A 20,583-nucleotide genomic window follows, 5' to 3' on the forward strand; every position below is an offset into this window, starting at 1 on the left:
GTATGCGTTTTTTCCTGAATATATTCAGGAAAAAACGCATACGCCCTTTTTGGCCAACCAAGCAACCTGGAAAGGCAAATCAGCGCTACAAAGAAGTCTCGCTTCCCATCGGTCAAAAGGGCCATGCGGAAAAAAGTGTCAAAACCAGAAATGCAGGACAGGCCATGGAGAAATGGGAGCCTTGCTACGCTGATGGGCGGGATGTAAATTGCCAACAGCCACTCTGGAGAAGTGTACGGTGTGTCCTGAAACATCGAAAAAACACAGCTTAGAGCGCATAGGGCACTTCCACTCATGGGCGTATAAATTGGGAAAACTAAAAATCAGCAAGACACAGGCACCCCAAAGTTTGGGGCTGCTCTGTTGACAAGAACCTCCACTTCGTGACACCTTCAATATCCCAGGAAAGAGAAAAATGGATAAAGAAGTGGTGGTCCTTATGTACAATGGAATATCACTCAGCCATGAAATCAATGTCATAAGGCTAGTAGCAGCATGATGAGTGGCTTTAGCTACGACGATTCTAAGTGAAATAAGTCATACAGAAAAACACACTTATTATAAGCTATCACTTATAGAGGGAATGTAAAAACCGCTACACTTGAACTGAATTACCAAACAGAACAGAGTCACACGTTTAGAAAACACATTAGGGCTGCTTAATGGGAAAGGTGGGGTGGGGTGATGCATAAAACAAGGGTTTCAAATGAGCTCAGATAGCGTTCCATAAACCCAATATGTAATAGAAAGACCTACTCCTTGCTCAGTGAACTGGACTCAACACCCCCTATTCACCGCACAAGAATATATCTGACTAGTAAGAATCTTAAAACCTATGTATTGATATCTCTCTGGAAGTGAGTCAAGTGGCTGTAAAGCGGCAGAAACACAGCCGTGAAAAGCAGCTAAACCCCATTATAAAAATAAATTACTTTTAAAAACCCGTGAAACAAAGACAGTGAAAGAGAGAGAAATTCTTACAAAATTCGTTCAGGGGCTGTGATGCAACCTGGATTGACCATATCTAGACCCACAGCTGGAGAAGACATAAGGGTGGACACTCTCGGGGCTGAGAGGTTTGGTGAGGTTGGGGGAGCAAACGCAGAGCCTTTAAAGTAATACTGCCTGTTACCCATCCCATGGGTCCCAAATCTCCAGGTTCAAGGGCATCTTCCTACCTCGAAAACATGCATGAGAAACCCAGAAGGTGGTACACCGTGTGATCGGGAAAGGTTTCTAAAACGCACCTCATTTCTCATCTCCTTGTGCTCGGGTTCGCCATTCCAGCCGCTTTACTAGCAATCTCCCTCCTTGGAGAATCAGCACCTTTAACCTCCCGTTCTGTACAGCTTGCAATTTGTCCTGAGGATGAACGGGAAGAGGGGGAGCCAATGAGAGACTAGCTCTAGGTGTTGGGACAGGCACAGGTCACTCTATTTTCCCATCAGGAAGAAGAATTAACCACAGGCTCAGCCTGCCGCCCGGAAGCAGAATAGGGCCTGAGGCGATCCTGTGCTTTTGCGGCCAGCTCCCAAAAAAGCGAGTTGAAAAATGGAGCTCAGGCGCACTGCAATTCACAAACCTGCAGAGTTATAAATGATAACTCTCGTCCACAAATATATTGAGGGAAGGCAACGAAGAGGATCTGAAAGCAAGGCAGAATTGCAGGAAACAGATTTCAGGAGGTCGATTCGAATCGCCTTTAAAGCACATGAAAAGCGGCAAAACGTCGACAATGATGCCCTTGGCCAAAAAGGGCGTATGCGTTTTTTCCTGAATATATTCAGGAAAAAACGCATACGCCCTTTTTGGCCAACCAAGCAACCTGGAAAGGCAAATCAGCGCTACAAAGAAGTCTCGCTTCCCATCGGTCAAAAGGGCCATGCGGAAAAAAGTGTCAAAACCAGAAATGCAGAACAGGCCATGGAGAAATGGGAGCCTTGCTACGCTGATGGGCGGGATGTAAATTGCCAACAGCCACTCTGGAGGAGTGTACGGTGTGTCCTGAAACATCGAAAAAACACAGCTTAGAGCGCATAGGGCACTTCCACTCATGGGCGTATAAATTGGGAAAACTAAAAATCAGCAAGACACAGGCACCCCAAAGTTTGGGGCTGCTCTGTTGACAAGAACCTCCACTTCGTGACACCTTAAATATCCCAGGAAAGAGAAAAATGGATAAAGAAGTGGTGGTCCTTATGTACAATGGAATATCACTCAGCCATGAAATCAATGTCATAAGGCTAGTAGCAGCATGATGAGTGGCTTTAGCTACGACGATTCTAAGTGAAATAAGTCATACAGAAAAACACACTTATTATAAGCTATCACTTATAGAGGGAATGTAAAAACCGCTACACTTGAACTGAATTACAAAACAGAACAGAGTCACACGTTTACAAAACACATTAGGGCTGCTTAACGGGAACGGTGGGGTGGGGTGATGCATAAAACAAGGGTTTCAAATGAGCTCAGATACCGTTCCATAAACCCAATATGTAATAGAAAGACCTACTCCTTGCTCAGTGAACTGGACTCAACACCCCCTATTCACCGCACAAGAATATATCTGACTAGTAAGAATCTTAAAACCTATGTATTGATATCTCTCTGGAAGTGAGTCAAGTGGGTGTAAAGCGGCAGAAACACAGCCGTGAAAAGCAGCTAAACCCCATTATAAAAATAAATTACTTTTAAAAACCCGTGAAACAAAGACAGTGAAAGAGAGAGAAATTCTTACAAAATTCGTTCAGGGGCTGTGATGCAACCTGGATTGACCATATCTAGACCCACAGCTGGAGGAGACATAAGGGTGGACACTCTCGGGGCTGAGAGGTTTGGTGAGGTTGGGGGAGCAAACGCAGAGCCTTTAAAGTAATACTGCCTGTTACCCATCCCATGGGTCCCAAATCTCCAGGTTCAAGGGCATCTTCCTACCTCGAAAACATGCATGAGAAACCCAGAAGGTGGTACACCGTGTGATCGGGAAAGGTTTCTAAAACGCACCTCATTTCTCATCTCCTTGTGCTCGGGTTCGCCATTCCAGCCGCTTTACTAGCAATCTCCCTCCTTGGAGAATCAGCACCTTTAACCTCCCGTTCCGTACAGCTTGCATTTTGTCCTGAGGATGAACGGGAAGAGGGGGAGCCAATGAGAGACTAGCTCTAGGTGTTGGGACAGGCACAGGTCACTCTATTTTCCCATCAGGAAGAAGAATTAACCACAGGCTCAGCCTGCCGCCCGGAACCAGAATAGGGCCTGAGGCGATCGTGCGCTTTTGCGGCCAGCTCCCAAAAAAGCGAGTTGAAAAATGGAGCTCAGGGGCACTGCAATTCACAAACCTGCAGAGTTATAAATGATAACTCTCGTCCACAAATATATTGAGGGAAGGCAACGAAGAGGATCTGAAAGCAAGGCAGAATTGCAGGAAACAGATTTCAGGAGGTCGATTCGAATCGCCTTTAAAGCACATGAAAAGCGGCAAAACGTCGACAATGATGCCCTTGGCCAAAAAGGGCGTATGCGTTTTTTCCTGAATATATTCAGGAAAAAACGCATACGCCCTTTTTGGCCAACCAAGCAACCTGGAAAGGCAAATCAGCGCTACAAAGAAGTCTCGCTTCCCATCGGTCAAAAGGGCCATGCGGAAAAAAGTGTCAAAACCAGAAATGCAGAACAGGCCATGGAGAAATGGGAGCCTTGCTACGCTGATGGGCGGGATGTAAATTGCCAACAGCCACTCTGGAGGAGTGTACGGTGTGTCCTGAAACATCGAAAAAACACAGCTTAGAGCGCATAGGGCACTTCCACTCATGGGCGTATAAATTGGGAAAACTAAAAATCAGCAAGACACAGGCACCCCAAAGTTTGGGGCTGCTCTGTTGACAAGAACCTCCACTTCGTGACACCTTAAATATCCCAGGAAAGAGAAAAATGGATAAAGAAGTGGTGGTCCTTATGTACAATGGAATATCACTCAGCCATGAAATCAATGTCATAAGGCTAGTAGCAGCATGATGAGTGGCTTTAGCTACGACGATTCTAAGTGAAATAAGTCATACAGAAAAACACACTTATTATAAGCTATCACTTATAGAGGGAATGTAAAAACCGCTACACTTGAACTGAATTACAAAACAGAACAGAGTCACACGTTTACAAAACACATTAGGGCTGCTTAACGGGAACGGTGGGGTGGGGTGATGCATAAAACAAGGGTTTCAAATGAGCTCAGATAGCGTTCCATAAACCCAATATGTAATAGAAAGACCTACTCCTTGCTCAGTGAACTGGACTCAACACCCCCTATTCACCGCACAAGAATATATCTGACTAGTAAGAATCTTAAAACCTATGTATTGATATCTCTCTGGAAGTGAGTCAAGTGGGTGTAAAGCGGCAGAAACACAGCCGTGAAAAGCAGCTAAACCCCATTATAAAAATAAATTACTTTTAAAAACCCGTGAAACAAAGACAGTGAAAGAGAGAGAAATTCTTACAAAATTCGTTCAGGGGCTGTGATGCAACCTGGATTGACCATATCTAGACCCACAGCTGGAGGAGACATAAGGGTGGACACTCTCGGGGCTGAGAGGTTTGGTGAGGTTGGGGGAGCAAACGCAGAGCCTTTAAAGTAATACTGCCTGTTACCCATCCCATGGGTCCCAAATCTCCAGGTTCAAGGGCATCTTCCTACCTCGAAAACATGCATGAGAAACCCAGAAGGTGGTACACCGTGTGATCGGGAAAGGTTTCTAAAACGCACCTCATTTCTCATCTCCTTGTGCTCGGGTTCGCCATTCCAGCCGCTTTACTAGCAATCTCCCTCCTTGGAGAATCAGCACCTTTAACCTCCCGTTCCGTACAGCTTGCAATTTGTCCTGAGGATGAACGGGAAGAGGGGGAGCCAATGAGAGACTAGCTCTAGGTGTTGGGACAGGCACAGGTCACTCTATTTTCCCATCAGGAAGAAGAATTAACCACAGGCTCAGCCTGCCGCCCGGAACCAGAATAGGGCCTGAGGCGATCGTGCGCTTTTGCGGCCAGCTCCCAAAAAAGCGAGTTGAAAAATGGAGCTCAGGGGCACTGCAATTCACAAACCTGCAGAGTTATAAATGATAACTCTCGTCCACAAATATATTGAGGGAAGGCAACGAAGAGGATCTGAAAGCAAGGCAGAATTGCAGGAAACAGATTTCAGGAGGTCGATTCGAATCGCCTTTAAAGCACATGAAAAGTGGCAAAACGTCGACAATGATGCCCTTGGCCAAAAAGGGCGTATGCGTTTTTTCCTGAATATATTCAGGAAAAAACGCATACGCACTTTTCGGCCAACCAAGCAACCTGGAAAGGCAAATCAGCGCTACAAAGAAGTCTCGCTTCCCATCGGTCAAAAGGGCCATGCGGAAAAAAGTGTCAAAACCAGAAATGCAGAACAGGCCATGGAGAAATGGGAGCCTTGCTACGCTGATGGGCGGGATGTAAATTGCCAACAGCCACTCTGGAGAAGTGTACGGTGTGTCCTGAAACATCGAAAAAACACAGCTTAGAGCGCATAGGGCACTTCCACTCATGGGCGTATAAATTGGGAAAACTAAAAATCAGCAAGACACAGGCACCCCAAAGTTTGGGGCTGCTCTGTTGACAAGAACCTCCACTTCGTGACACCTTAAATATCCCAGGAAAGAGAAAAATGGATAAAGAAGTGGTGGTCCTTATGTACAATGGAATATCACTCAGCCATGAAATCAATGTCATAAGGCTAGTAGCAGCATGATGAGTGGCTTTAGCTACGACGATTCTAAGTGAAATAAGTCATACAGAAAAACACACTTATTATAAGCTATCACTTATAGAGGGAATGTAAAAACCGCTACACTTGAACTGAATTACCAAACAGAACAGAGTCACACGTTTAGAAAACACATTATGGCTGCTTAACGGGAAAGGTGGGGTGGGGTGATGCATAAAACAAGGGTTTCAAATGAGCTCAGATACCGTTCCATAAACCCAATATGTAATAGAAAGACCTACTCCTTGCTCAGTGAACTGGACTCAACACCCCCTATTCACCGCACAAGAATATATCTGACTAGTAAGAATCTTAAAACCTATGTATTGATATCTCTCTGGAAGTGAGTCAAGTGGCTGTAAAGCGGCAGAAACACAGCCGTGAAAAGGAGCTAAACCCCATTATAAAAATAAATTACTTTTAAAAACCCGTGAAACAAAGACAGTGAAAGAGAGAGAAATTCTTACAAAATTCGTTCAGGGGCTGTGATGCAACCTGGATTGACCATATCTAGACCCACAGCTGGAGAAGACATAAGGGTGGACACTCTCGGGGCTGAGAGGTTTGGTGAGGTTGGGGGAGCAAACGCAGAGCCTTTAAAGTAATACTGCCTGTTACCCATCCCATGGGTCCCAAATCTCCAGGTTGAAGGGCATCTTCCTACCTCGAAAACATGCATGAGAAACCCAGAAGGTGGTACACCGTGTGATCGGGAAAGGTTTCTAAAACGCACCTCATTTCTCATCTCCTTGTGCTCGGGTTCGCCATTCCAGCCGCTTTACTAGCAATCTCCCTCCTTGGAGAATCAGCACCTTTAACCTCCCGTTCCGTACAGCTTGCAATTTGTCCTGAGGATGAACGGGAAGAGGGGGAGCCAATGAGAGACTAGCTCTAGGTGTTGGGACAGGCACAGGTCACTCTATTTTCCCATCAGGAAGAAGAATTAACCACAGGCTCAGCCTGCCGCCCGGAAGCAGAATAGGGCCTGAGGCGATCCTGCGCTTTTGCGGCCAGCTCCCAAAAAAGCGAGTTGAAAAATGGAGCTCAGGGGCACTGCAATTCACAAACCTGCAGAGTTATAAATGATAACTCTCGTCCACAAATATATTGAGGGAAGGCAACGAAGAGGATCTGAAAGCAAGGCAGAATTGCAGGAAACAGATTTCAGGAGGTCGATTCGAATCGCCTTTAAAGCACATGAAAAGCGGCAAAACGTCGACAATGATGCCCTTGGCCAAAAAGGGCGTATGCGTTTTTTCCTGAATATATTCAGGAAAAAACGCATACGCCCTTTTTGGCCAACCAAGCAACCTGGAAAGGCAAATCAGCGCTACAAAGAAGTCTCGCTTCCCATCGGTCAAAAGGGCCATGCGGAAAAAAGTGTCAAAACCAGAAATGCAGAACAGGCCATGGAGAAATGGGAGCCTTGCTACGCTGATGGGCGGGATGTAAATTGCCAACAGCCACTCTGGAGAAGTGTACGGTGTGTCCTGAAACATCGAAAAAACACAGCTTAGAGCGCATAGGGCACTTCCACTCATGGGCGTATAAATTGGGAAAACTAAAAATCAGCAAGACACAGGCACCCCAAAGTTTGGGGCTGCTCTGTTGACAAGAACCTCCACTTCGTGACACCTTCAATATCCCAGGAAAGAGAAAAATGGATAAAGAAGTGGTGGTCCTTATGTACAATGGAATATCACTCAGCCATGAAATCAATGTCATAAGGCTAGTAGCAGCATGATGAGTGGCTTTAGCTACGACGATTCTAAGTGAAATAAGTCATACAGAAAAACACACTTATTATAAGCTATCACTTATAGAGGGAATGTAAAAACCGCTACACTTGAACTGAATTACCAAACAGAACAGAGTCACACGTTTAGAAAACACATTAGGGCTGCTTAATGGGAAAGGTGGGGTGGGGTGATGCATAAAACAAGGGTTTCAAATGAGCTCAGATAGCGTTCCATAAACCCAATATGTAATAGAAAGACCTACTCCTTGCTCAGTGAACTGGACTCAACACCCCCTATTCACCGCACAAGAATATATCTGACTAGTAAGAATCTTAAAACCTATGTATTGATATCTCTCTGGAAGTGAGTCAAGTGGCTGTAAAGCGGCAGAAACACAGCCGTGAAAAGCAGCTAAACCCCATTATAAAAATAAATTACTTTTAAAAACCCGTGAAACAAAGACAGTGAAAGAGAGAGAAATTCTTACAAAATTCGTTCAGGGGCTGTGATGCAACCTGGATTGACCATATCTAGACCCACAGCTGGAGAAGACATAAGGGTGGACACTCTCGGGGCTGAGAGGTTTGGTGAGGTTGGGGGAGCAAACGCAGAGCCTTTAAAGTAATACTGCCTGTTACCCATCCCATGGGTCCCAAATCTCCAGGTTCAAGGGCATCTTCCTACCTCGAAAACATGCATGAGAAACCCAGAAGGTGGTACACCGTGTGATCGGGAAAGGTTTCTAAAACGCACCTCATTTCTCATCTCCTTGTGCTCGGGTTCGCCATTCCAGCCGCTTTACTAGCAATCTCCCTCCTTGGAGAATCAGCACCTTTAACCTCCCGTTCCGTACAGCTTGCAATTTGTCCTGAGGATGAACGGGAAGAGGGGGAGCCAATGAGAGACTAGCTCTAGGTGTTGGGACAGGCACAGGTCACTCTATTTTCCCATCAGGAAGAAGAATTAACCACAGGCTCAGCCTGCCGCCCGGAAGCAGAATAGGGCCTGAGGCGATCCTGCGCTTTTGCGGCCAGCTCCCAAAAAAGCGAGTTGAAAAATGGAGCTCAGGGGCACTGCAATTCACAAACCTGCAGAGTTATAAATGATAACTCTCGTCCACAAATATATTGAGGGAAGGCAACGAAGAGGATCTGAAAGCAAGGCAGAATTGCAGGAAACAGATTTCAGGAGGTCGATTCGAATCGCCTTTAAAGCACATGAAAAGCGGCAAAACCTCGACAATGATGCCCTTGGCCAAAAAGGGCGTATGCGTTTTTTCCTGAATATATTCAGGAAAAAACGCATACGCCCTTTTTGGCCAACCAAGCAACCTGGAAAGGCAAATCAGCGCTACAAAGAAGTCTCGCTTCCCATCGGTCAAAAGGGCCATGCGGAAAAAAGTGTCAAAACCAGAAATGCAGAACAGGCCATGGAGAAATGGGAGCCTTGCTACGCTGATGGGCGGGATGTAAATTGCCAACAGCCACTCTGGAGAAGTGTACGGTGTGTCCTGAAACATCGAAAAAACACAGCTTAGAGCGCATAGGGCACTTCCACTCATGGGCGTATAAATTGGGAAAACTAAAAATCAGCAAGACACAGGCACCCCAAAGTTTGGGGCTGCTCTGTTGACAAGAACCTCCACTTCGTGACACCTTCAATATCCCAGGAAAGAGAAAAATGGATAAAGAACTGGTGGTCCTTATGTACAATGGAATATCACTCAGCCATGAAATCAATGTCATAAGGCTAGTAGCAGCATGATGAGTGGCTTTAGCTACGACGATTCTAAGTGAAATAAGTCATACAGAAAAACACACTTATTATAAGCTATCACTTATAGAGGGAATGTAAAAACTGCTACACTTGAACTGAATTACCAAACAGAACAGAGTCACACGTTTAGAAAACACATTAGGGCTGCTTAACGGGAAAGGTGGGGTGGGGTGATGCATAAAACAAGGGTTTCAAATGAGCTCAGATAGCGTTCCATAAACCCAATATGTAATAGAAAGACCTACTCCTTGCTCAGTGAACTGGACTCAACACCCTCTATTCACCGCACAAGAATATATCTGACTAGTAAGAATCTTAAAACCTATGTATTGATATCTCTCTGGAAGTGAGTCAAGTGGCTGTAAAGCGGCAGAAACACAGCCGTGAAAAGCAGCTAAACCCCATTATAAAAATAAATTACTTTTAAAAACCCGTGAAACAAAGACAGTGAAAGAGAGAGAAATTCTTACAAAATTCGTTCAGGGGCTGTGATGCAACCTGGATTGACCATACCTAGACCCACAGCTGGAGGAGACATAAGGGTGGACACTCTCGGGGCTGAGAGGTTTGGTGAGGTTGGGGGAGCAAACGCAGAGCCTTTAAAGTAATACTGCCTGTTACCCATCCCATGGGTCCCAAATCTCCAGGTTGAAGGGCATCTTCCTACCTCGAAAACATGCATGAGAAACCCAGAAGGTGGTACACCGTGTGATCGGGAAAGGTTTCTAAAACGCACCTCATTTCTCATCTCCTTGTGCTCGGGTTCGCCATTCCAGCCGCTTTACTAGCAATCTCCCTCCTTGGAGAATCAGCACCTTTAACCTCCCGTTCCGTACAGCTTGCAATTTGTCCTGAGGATGAACGGGAAGAGGGGGAGCCAATGAGAGACTAGCTCTAGGTGTTGGGACAGGCACAGGTCACTCTATTTTCCCATCAGGAAGAAGAATTAACCACAGGCTCAGCCTGCCGCCCGGAAGCAGAATAGGGCCTGAGGCGATCGTGCGCTTTTGCGGCCAGCTCCCAAAAAAGCGAGTTGAAAAATGGAGCTCAGGGGCACTGCAATTCACAAACCTGCAGAGTTATAAATGATAACTCTCGTCCACAAATATATTGAGGGAAGGCAACGAAGAGGATCTGAAAGCAAGGCAGAATTGCAGGAAACAGATTTCAGGAGGTCGATTCGAATCGCCTTTAAAGCACATGAAAAGCGGCAAAACGTCGACAATGATGCCCTTGGCCAAAAAGGGCGTATGCGTTTTTTCCTGAATATATTCAGGAAAAAACGCATACGCCCTTTTTGGCCAACCAAGCAACCTGGAAAGGCAAATCAGCGCTACAAAGAAGTCTCGCTTCCCATCGGTCAAAAGGGCCATGCGGAAAAAAGTGTCAAAACCAGAAATGCAGAACAGGCCATGGAGAAATGGGAGCCTTGCTACGCTGATGGGCGGGATGTAAATTGCCAACAGCCACTCTGGAGAAGTGTACGGTGTGTCCTGAAACATCGAAAAAACACAGCTTAGAGCGCATAGGGCACTTCCACTCATGGGCGTATAAATTGGGAAAACTAAAAATCAGCAAGACACAGGCACCCCAAAGTTTGGGGCTGCTCTGTTGACAAGAACCTCCACTTCGTGACACCTTAAATATCCCAGGAAAGAGAAAAATGGATAAAGAAGTGGTGGTCCTTATGTACAATGGAATATCACTCAGCCATGAAATCAATGTCATAAGGCTAGTAGCAGCATGATGAGTGGCTTTAGCTACGACGATTCTAAGTGAAATAAGTCATACAGAAAAACACACTTATTATAAGCTATCACTTATAGAGGGAATGTAAAAACCGCTACACTTGAACTGAATTACCAAACAGAACAGAGTCACACGTTTAGAAAACACATTAGGGCTGCTTAACGGGAAAGGTGGGGTGGGGTGATGCATAAAACAAGGGTTTCAAATGAGCTCAGATACCGTTCCATAAACCCAATATGTAATAGAAAGACCTACTCCTTGCTCAGTGAACTGGACTCAACACCCCCTATTCACCGCACAAGAATATATCTGACTAGTAAGAATCTTAAAACCTATGTATTGATATCACTCTGGAAGTGAGTCAAGTGGCTGTAAAGCGGCAGAAACACAGCCGTGAAAAGCAGCTAAACGCCATTAAAAAATAAATTACTTTTAAAAACTCGTGAAACAAAGACAGTGAAAGAGAGAGAAATTCTTACAAAATTCGTTCAGGGGCTGTGATGCAACCTGGATTGACCATATCTAGACCCACAGCTGGAGGAGACATAAGGGTGGACACTCTCGGGGCTGAGAGGTTTGGTGAGGTTGGGGGAGCAAACGCAGAGCCTTTAAAGTAATACTGCCTGTTACCCATCCCATGGGTCCCAAATCTCCAGGTTGAAGGGCATCTTCCTACCTCGAAAACATGCATGAGAAACCCAGAAGGTGGTACACCGTGTGATCGGGAAAGGTTTCTAAAACGCACCTCATTTCTCATCTCCTTGTGCTCGGGTTCGCCATTCCAGCCGCTTTACTAGCAATCTCCCTCCTTGGAGAATCAGCACCTTTAACCTCCCGTTCCGTACAGCTTGCAATTTGTCCTGAGGATGAACGGGAAGAGGGGGAGCCAATGAGAGACTAGCTCTAGGTGTTGGGACAGGCACAGGTCACTCTATTTTCCCATCAGGAAGAAGAATTAACCACAGGCTCAGCCTGCCGCCCGGAAGCAGAATAGGGCCTGAGGCGATCGTGCGCTTTTGCGGCCAGCTCCCAAAAAAGCGAGTTGAAAAATGGAGCTCAGGGGCACTGCAATTCACAAACCTGCAGAGTTATAAATGATAACTCTCGTCCACAAATATATTGAGGGAAGGCAACGAAGAGGATCTGAAAGCAAGGCAGAATTGCAGGAAACAGATTTCAGGAGGTCGATTCGAATCGCCTTTAAAGCACATGAAAAGCGGCAAAACGTCGACAATGATGCCCTTGGCCAAAAAGGGCGTATGCGTTTTTTCCTGAATATATTCAGGAAAAAACGCATACGCCCTTTTTGGCCAACCAAGCAACCTGGAAAGGCAAATCAGCGCTACAAAGAAGTCTCGCTTCCCATCGGTCAAAAGGGCCATGCGGAAAAAAGTGTCAAAACCAGAAATGCAGAACAGGCCATGGAGAAATGGGAGCCTTGCTACGCTGATGGGCGGGATGTAAATTGCCAACAGCCACTCTGGAGAAGTGTACGGTGTGTCCTGAAACATCGAAAAAACACAGCTTAGAGCGCATAGGGCACTTCCACTCATGGGCGTATAAATTGGGAAAACTAAAAATCAGCAAGACACAGGCACCCCAAAGTTTGGGGCTGCTCTGTTGACAAGAACCTCCACTTCGTGACACCTTAAATATCCCAGGAAAGAGAAAAATGGATAAAGAAGTGGTGGTCCTTATGTACAATGGAATATCACTCAGCCATGAAATCAATGTCATAAGGCTAGTAGCAGCATGATGAGTGGCTTTAGCTACGACGATTCTAAGTGAAATAAGTCATACAGAAAAACACACTTATTATAAGCTATCACTTATAGAGGGAATGTAAAAACCGCTACACTTGAACTGAATTACAAAACAGAACAGAGTCACACGTTTAGAAAACACATTAGGGCTGCTTAACGGGAAAGGTGGGGTGGGGTGATGCATAAAACAAGGGTTTCAAATGAGCTCAGATACCGTTCCATAAACCCAATATGTAATAGAAAGACCTACTCCTTGCTCAGTGAACTGGACTCAACACCCCCTATTCACCGCACAAGAATATATCTGACTAGTAAGAATCTTAAAACCTATGTATTGATATCACTCTGGAAGTGAGTCAAGTGGCTGTAAAGCGGCAGAAACACAGCCGTGAAAAGCAGCTAAACGCCATTAAAAAATAAATTACTTTTAAAAACTCGTGAAACAAAGACAGTGAAAGAGAGAGAAATTCTTACAAAATTCGTTCAGGGGCTGTGATGCAACCTGGATTGACCATATCTAGACCCACAGCTGGAGGAGACATAAGGGTGGACACTCTCGGGGCTGAGAGTTTTGGTGAGGTTGGGGGAGCAAACGCAGAGCCTTTAAAGTAATACTGCCTGTTACCCATCCCATGGGTCCCAAATCTCCAGGTTGAAGGGCATCTTCCTACCTCGAAAACATGCATGAGAAACCCAGAAGGTGGTACACCGTGTGATCGGGAAAGGTTTCTAAAACGCACCTCATTTCTCATCTCCTTGTGCTCGGGTTCGCCATTCCAGCCGCTTTACTAGCAATCTCCCTCCTTGGAGAATCAGCACCTTTAACCTCCCGTTCCGTACAGCTTGCAATTTGTCCTGAGGATGAACGGGAAGAGGGGGAGCCAATGAGAGACTAGCTCTAGGTGTTGGGACAGGCACAGGTCACTCTATTTTCCCATCAGGAAGAAGAATTAACCACAGGCTCAGCCTGCCGCCCGGAAGCAGAATAGGGCCTGAGGCGATCGTGCGCTTTTGCGGCCAGCTCCCAAAAAAGCGAGTTGAAAAATGGAGCTCAGGGGCACTGCAATTCACAAACCTGCAGAGTTATAAATGATAACTCTCGTCCACAAATATATTGAGGGAAGGCAACGAAGAGGATCTGAAAGCAAGGCAGAATTGCAGGAAACAGATTTCAGGAGGTCGATTCGAATCGCCTTTAAAGCACATGAAAAGCGGCAAAACGTCGACAATGATGCCCTTGGCCAAAAAGGGCGTATGCGTTTTTTCCTGAATATATTCAGGAAAAAACGCATACGCCCTTTTTGGCCAACCAAGCAACCTGGAAAGGCAAATCAGCGCTACAAAGAAGTCTCGCTTCCCATCGGTCAAAAGGGCCATGCGGAAAAAAGTGTCAAAACCAGAAATGCAGAACAGGCCATGGAGAAATGGGAGCCTTGCTACGCTGATGGGCGGGATGTAAATTGCCAACAGCCACTCTGGAGAAGTGTACGGTGTGTCCTGAAACATCGAAAAAACACAGCTTAGAGCGCATAGGGCACTTCCACTCATGGGCGTATAAATTGGGAAAACTAAAAATCAGCAAGACACAGGCACCCCAAAGTTTGGGGCTGCTCTGTTGACAAGAACCTCCACTTCGTGACACCTTAAATATCCCAGGAAAGAGAAAAATGGATAAAGAAGTGGTGGTCCTTATGTACAATGGAATATCACTCAGCCATGAAATCAATGTCATAAGGCTAGTAGCAGCATGATGAGTGGCTTTAGCTACGACGATTCTAAGTGAAATAAGTCATACAGAAAAACACACTTATTATAAGCTATCACTTATAGAGGGAATGTAAAAACCGCTACACTTGAACTGAATTACAAAACAGAACAGAGTCACACGTTTAGAAAACACATTAGGGCTGCTTAACGGGAAAGGTGGGGTGGGGTGATGCATAAAACAAGGGTTTCAAATGAGCTCAGATACCGTTCCATAAACCCAATATGTAATAGAAAGACCTACTCCTTGCTCAGTGAACTGGACTCAACACCCCCTATTCACCGCACAAGAATATATCTGACTAGTAAGAATCTTAAAACCTATGTATTGATATCACTCTGGAAGTGAGTCAAGTGGCTGTAAAGCGGCAGAAACACAGCCGTGAAAAGCAGCTAAACGCCATTAAAAAATAAATTACTTTTAAAAACTCGTGAAACAAAGACAGTGAAAGAGAGAGAAATTCTTACAAAATTCGTTCAGGGGCTGTGATGCAACCTGGATTGACCATATCTAGACCCACAGCTGGAGGAGACATAAGGGTGGACACTCTCGGGGCTGAGAGTTTTGGTGAGGTTGGGGGAGCAAACGCAGAGCCTTTAAAGTAATACTGCCTGTTACCCATCCCATGGGTCCCAAATCTCCAGGTTCAAGGGCATCTTCCTACCTCGAAAACATGCATGAGAAACCCAGAAGGTGGTACACCGTGTGATCGGGAAAGGTTTCTAAAACGCACCTCATTTCTCATCTCCTTGTGCTCGGGTTCGCCATTCCAGCCGCTTTACTAGCAATCTCCCTCCTTGGAGAATCAGCACCTTTAACCTCCCGTTCCGTACAGCTTGCAATTTGTCCTGAGGATGAACGGGAAGAGGGGGAGCCAATGAGAGACTAGCTCTAGGTGTTGGGACAGGCACAGGTCACTCTATTTTCCCATCAGGAAGAAGAATTAACCACAGGCTCAGCCTGCCGCCCGGAAGGAGAATAGGGCCTGAGGCGATCCTGCGCTTTTGCGGCCAGCTCCCAAAAAAGCGAGTTGAAAAATGGAGCTCAGGGGCACTGCAATTCACAAACCTGCAGAGTTATAAATGATAACTCTCGTCCACAAATATATTGAGGGAAGGCAACGAAGAGGATCTGAAAGCAAGGCAGAATTGCAGGAAACAGATTTCAGGAGGTCGATTCGAATCGCCTTTAAAGCACATGAAAAGCGGCAAAACGTCGACAATGATGCCCTTGGCCAAAAAGGGCGTATGCGTTTTTTCCTGAATATATTCAGGAAAAAACGCATACGCCCTTTTTGGCCAACCAAGCAACCTGGAAAGGCAAATCAGCGCTACAAAGAAGTCTCGCTTCCCATCGGTCAAAAGGGCCATGCGGAAAAAAGTGTCAAAACCAGAAATGCAGAACAGGCCATGGAGAAATGGGAGCCTTGCTACGCTGATGGGCGGGATGTAAATTGCCAACAGCCACTCTGGAGAAGTGTACGGTGTGTCCTGAAACATCGAAAAAACACAGCTTAGAGCGCATAGGGCACTTCCACTCATGGGCATATAAATTGGGAAAACTAAAAATCAGCAAGACACAGGCACCCCAAAGTTCGGGGCTGCTCTGTTGACAAGAACCTCCACTTCGTGACACCTTAAATATCCCAGGAAAGAGAAAAATGGATAAAGAAGTGGTGGTCCTTATGTACAATGGAATATCACTCAGCCATGAAATCAATGTCATAAGGCTAGTAGCAGCATGATGAGTGGCTTTAGCTACGACGATTCTAAGTGAAATAAGTCATACAGAAAAACACACTTATTATAAGCTATCACTTATAGAGGGAATGTAAAAACCGCTACACTTGAACTGAATTACCAAACAGAACAGAGTCACACGTTTAGAAAACACATTAGGGCTGCTTAACGGGAAAGGTGGGGTGGGGTGATGCATAAAACAAGGGTTTCAAATGAGCTCAGATACCGTTCCATAAACCCAATATGTAATAGAAAGACCTACTCCTTGCTCAGTGAACTGGACTCAACACCCCCTATTCACCGCACAAGAATATATCTGACTAGTAAGAATCTTAAAACCTATGTATTGATATCTCTCTGGAAGTGAGTCAAGTGGCTGTAAAGCGGCAGAAACACAGCCGTGAAAAGCAGCTAAACCCCATTATAAAAATAAATTACTTTTAAAAACCCGTGAAACAAAGACAGTGAAAGAGAGAGAAATTCTTACAAAATTCGTTCAGGGGCTGTGATGCAACCTGGATTGACCATATCTAGACCCACAGCTGGAGAAGACATAAGGGTGGACACTCTCGGGGCTGAGAGGTTTGGTGAGGTTGGGGGAGCAAACGCAGAGCCTTTAAAGTAATACTGCCTGTTACCCATCCCATGGGTCCCAAATCTCCAGGTTCAAGGGCATCTTCCTACCTCGAAAACATGCATGAGAAACCCAGAAGGTGGTACACCGTGTGATCGGGAAAGGTTTCTAAAACGCACCTCATTTCTCATCTCCTTGTGCTCGGGTTCGCCATTCCAGCCGCTTTACTAGCAATCTCCCTCCTTGGAGAATCAGCACCTTTAACCTCCCGTTCCGTACAGCTTGCAATTTGTCCTGAGGATGAACGGGAAGAGGGGGAGCCAATGAGAGACTAGCTCTAGGTGTTGGGACAGGCACAGGTCACTCTATTTTCCCATCAGGAAGAAGAATTAACCACAGGCTCAGCCTGCCGCCCGGAAGCAGAATAGGGCCTGAGGCGATCCTGCGCTTTTGCGGCCAGCTCCCAAAAAAGCGAGTTGAAAAATGGAGCTCAGGGGCACTGCAATTCACAAACCTGCAGAGTTATAAATGATAACTCTCGTCCACAAATATATTGAGGGAAGGCAACGAAGAGGATCTGAAAGCAAGGCAGAATTGCAGGAAACAGATTTCAGGAGGTCGATTCGAATCGCCTTTAAAGCACATGAAAAGCGGCAAAACGTCGACAATGATGCCCTTGGCCAAAAAGGGCGTATGCGTTTTTTCCTGAATATATTCAGGAAAAAACGCATACGCCCTTTTTGGCCAACCAAGCAACGTGGAAAGGCAAATCAGCGCTACAAAGAAGTCTCGCTTCCCATCGGTCAAAAGGGCCATGCGGAAAAAAGTGTCAAAACCAGAAATGCAGAACAGGCCATGGAGAAATGGGAGCCTTGCTACGCTGATGGGCGGGATGTAAATTGCCAACAGCCACTCTGGAGAAGTGTACGGTGTGTCCTGAAACATCGAAAAAACACAGCTTAGAGCGCATAGGGCACTTCCACTCATGGGCGTATAAATTGGGAAAACTAAAAATCAGCAAGACACAGGCACCCCAAAGTTTGGGGCTGCTCTGTTGACAAGAACCTCCACTTCGTGACACCTTAAATATCCCAGGAAAGAGAAAAATGGATAAAGAAGTGGTGGTCCTTATGTACAATGGAATATCACTCAGCCATGAAATCAATGTCATAAGGCTAGTAGCAGCATGATGAGTGGCTTTAGCTACGACGATTCTAAGTGAAATAAGTCATACAGAAAAACACACTTATTATAAGCTATCACTTATAGAGGGAATGTAAAAACCGCTACACTTGAACTGAATTACAAAACAGAACAGAGTCACACGTTTAGAAAACACATTAGGGCTGCTTAACGGGAAAGGTGGGGTGGGGTGATGCATAAAACAAGGGTTTCAAATGAGCTCAGATACCGTTCCATAAACCCAATATGTAATAGAAAGACCTACTCCTTGCTCAGTGAACTGGACTCAACACCCCCTATTCACCGCACAAGAATATATCTGACTAGTAAGAATCTTAAAACCTATGTATTGATATCACTCTGGAAGTGAGTCAAGTGGCTGTAAAGCGGCAGAAACACAGCCGTGAAAAGCAGCTAAACGCCATTAAAAAATAAATTACTTTTAAAAACTCGTGAAACAAAGACAGTGAAAGAGAGAGAAATTCTTACAAAATTCGTTCAGGGGCTGTGATGCAACCTGGATTGACCATATCTAGACCCACAGCTGGAGGAGACATAAGGGTGGACACTCTCGGGGCTGAGAGTTTTGGTGAGGTTGGGGGAGCAAACGCAGAGCCTTTAAAGTAATACTGCCTGTTACCCATCCCATGGGTCCCAAATCTCCAGGTTCAAGGGCATCTTCCTACCTCGAAAACATGCATGAGAAACCCAGAAGGTGGTACACCGTGTGATCGGGAAAGGTTTCTAAAACGCACCTCATTTCTCATCTCCTTGTGCTCGGGTTCGCCATTCCAGCCGCTTTACTAGCAATCTCCCTCCTTGGAGAATCAGCACCTTTAACCTCCCGTTCCGTACAGCTTGCAATTTGTCCTGAGGATGAACGGGAAGAGGGGGAGCCAATGAGAGACTAGCTCTAGGTGTTGGGACAGGCACAGGTCACTCTATTTTCCCATCAGGAAGAAGAATTAACCACAGGCTCAGCCTGCCGCCCGGAAGGAGAATAGGGCCTGAGGCGATCCTGCGCTTTTGCGGCCAGTTCCCAAAAAAGCGAGTTGAAAAATGGAGCTCAGGGGCACTGCAATTCACAAACCTGCAGAGTTATAAATGATAACTCTCGTCCACAAATATATTGAGGGAAGGCAACGAAGAGGATCTGAAAGCAAGGCAGAATTGCAGGAAACAGATTTCAGGAGGTCGATTCGAATCGCCTTTAAAGCACATGAAAAGCGGCAAAACGTCGACAATGATGCCCTTGGCCAAAAAGGGCGTATGCGTTTTTTCCTGAATATATTCAGGAAAAAACTCATACGCCCTTTTTGGCCAACCAAGCAACCTGGAAAGGCAAATCAGCGCTACAAAGAAGTCTCGCTTCCCATCGGTCAAAAGGGCCATGCGGAAAAAAGTGTCAAAACCAGAAATGCAGAACAGGCCATGGAGAAATGGGAGCCTTGCTACGCTGATGGGCGGGATGTAAATTGCCAACAGCCACTCTGGAGAAGTGTACGGTGTGTCCTGAAACATCGAAAAAACACAGCTTAGAGCGCATAGGGCACTTCCACTCATGGGCATATAAATTGGGAAAACTAAAAATCAGCAAGACACAGGCACCCCAAAGTTCGGGGCTGCTCTGTTGACAAGAACCTCCACTTCGTGACACCTTAAATATCCCAGGAAAGAGAAAAATGGATAAAGAAGTGGTGGTCCTTATGTACAATGGAATATCACTCAGCCATGAAATCAATGTCATAAGGCTAGTAGCAGCATGATGAGTGGCTTTAGCTACGACGATTCTAAGTGAAATAAGTCATACAGAAAAACACACTTATTATAAGCTATCACTTATAGAGGGAATGTAAAAACCGCTACACTTGAACTGAATTACCAAACAGAACAGAGTCACACGTTTAGAAAACACATTAGGGCTGCTTAACGGGAAAGGTGGGGTGGGGTGATGCATAAAACAAGGGTTTCAAATGAGCTCAGATACCGTTCCATAAACCCAATATGTAATAGAAAGACCTACTCCTTGCTCAGTGAACTGGACTCAACACCCCCTATTCACCGCACAAGAATATATCTGACTAGTAAGAATCTTAAAACCTATGTATTGATATCTCTCTGGAAGTGAGTCAAGTGGCTGTAAAGCGGCAGAAACACAGCCGTGAAAAGCAGCTAAACCCCATTATAAAAATAAATTACTTTTAAAAACCCGTGAAACAAAGACAGTGAAAGAGAGAGAAATTCTTACAAAATTCGTTCAGGGGCTGTGATGCAACCTGGATTGACCATATCTAGACCCACAGCTGGAGAAGACATAAGGGTGGACACTCTCGGGGCTGAGAGGTTTGGTGAGGTTGGGGGAGCAAACGCAGAGCCTTTAAAGTAATACTGCCTGTTACCCATCCCATGGGTCCCAAATCTCCAGGTTCAAGGGCATCTTCCTACCTCGAAAACATGCATGAGAAACCCAGAAGGTGGTACACCGTGTGATCGGGAAAGGTTTCT

This window comes from Balaenoptera ricei, chromosome 4 (genome assembly GCF_028023285.1).
Source record: "Balaenoptera ricei isolate mBalRic1 chromosome 4, mBalRic1.hap2, whole genome shotgun sequence".
Lineage (NCBI taxonomy): Eukaryota > Metazoa > Chordata > Mammalia > Artiodactyla > Balaenopteridae > Balaenoptera > Balaenoptera ricei.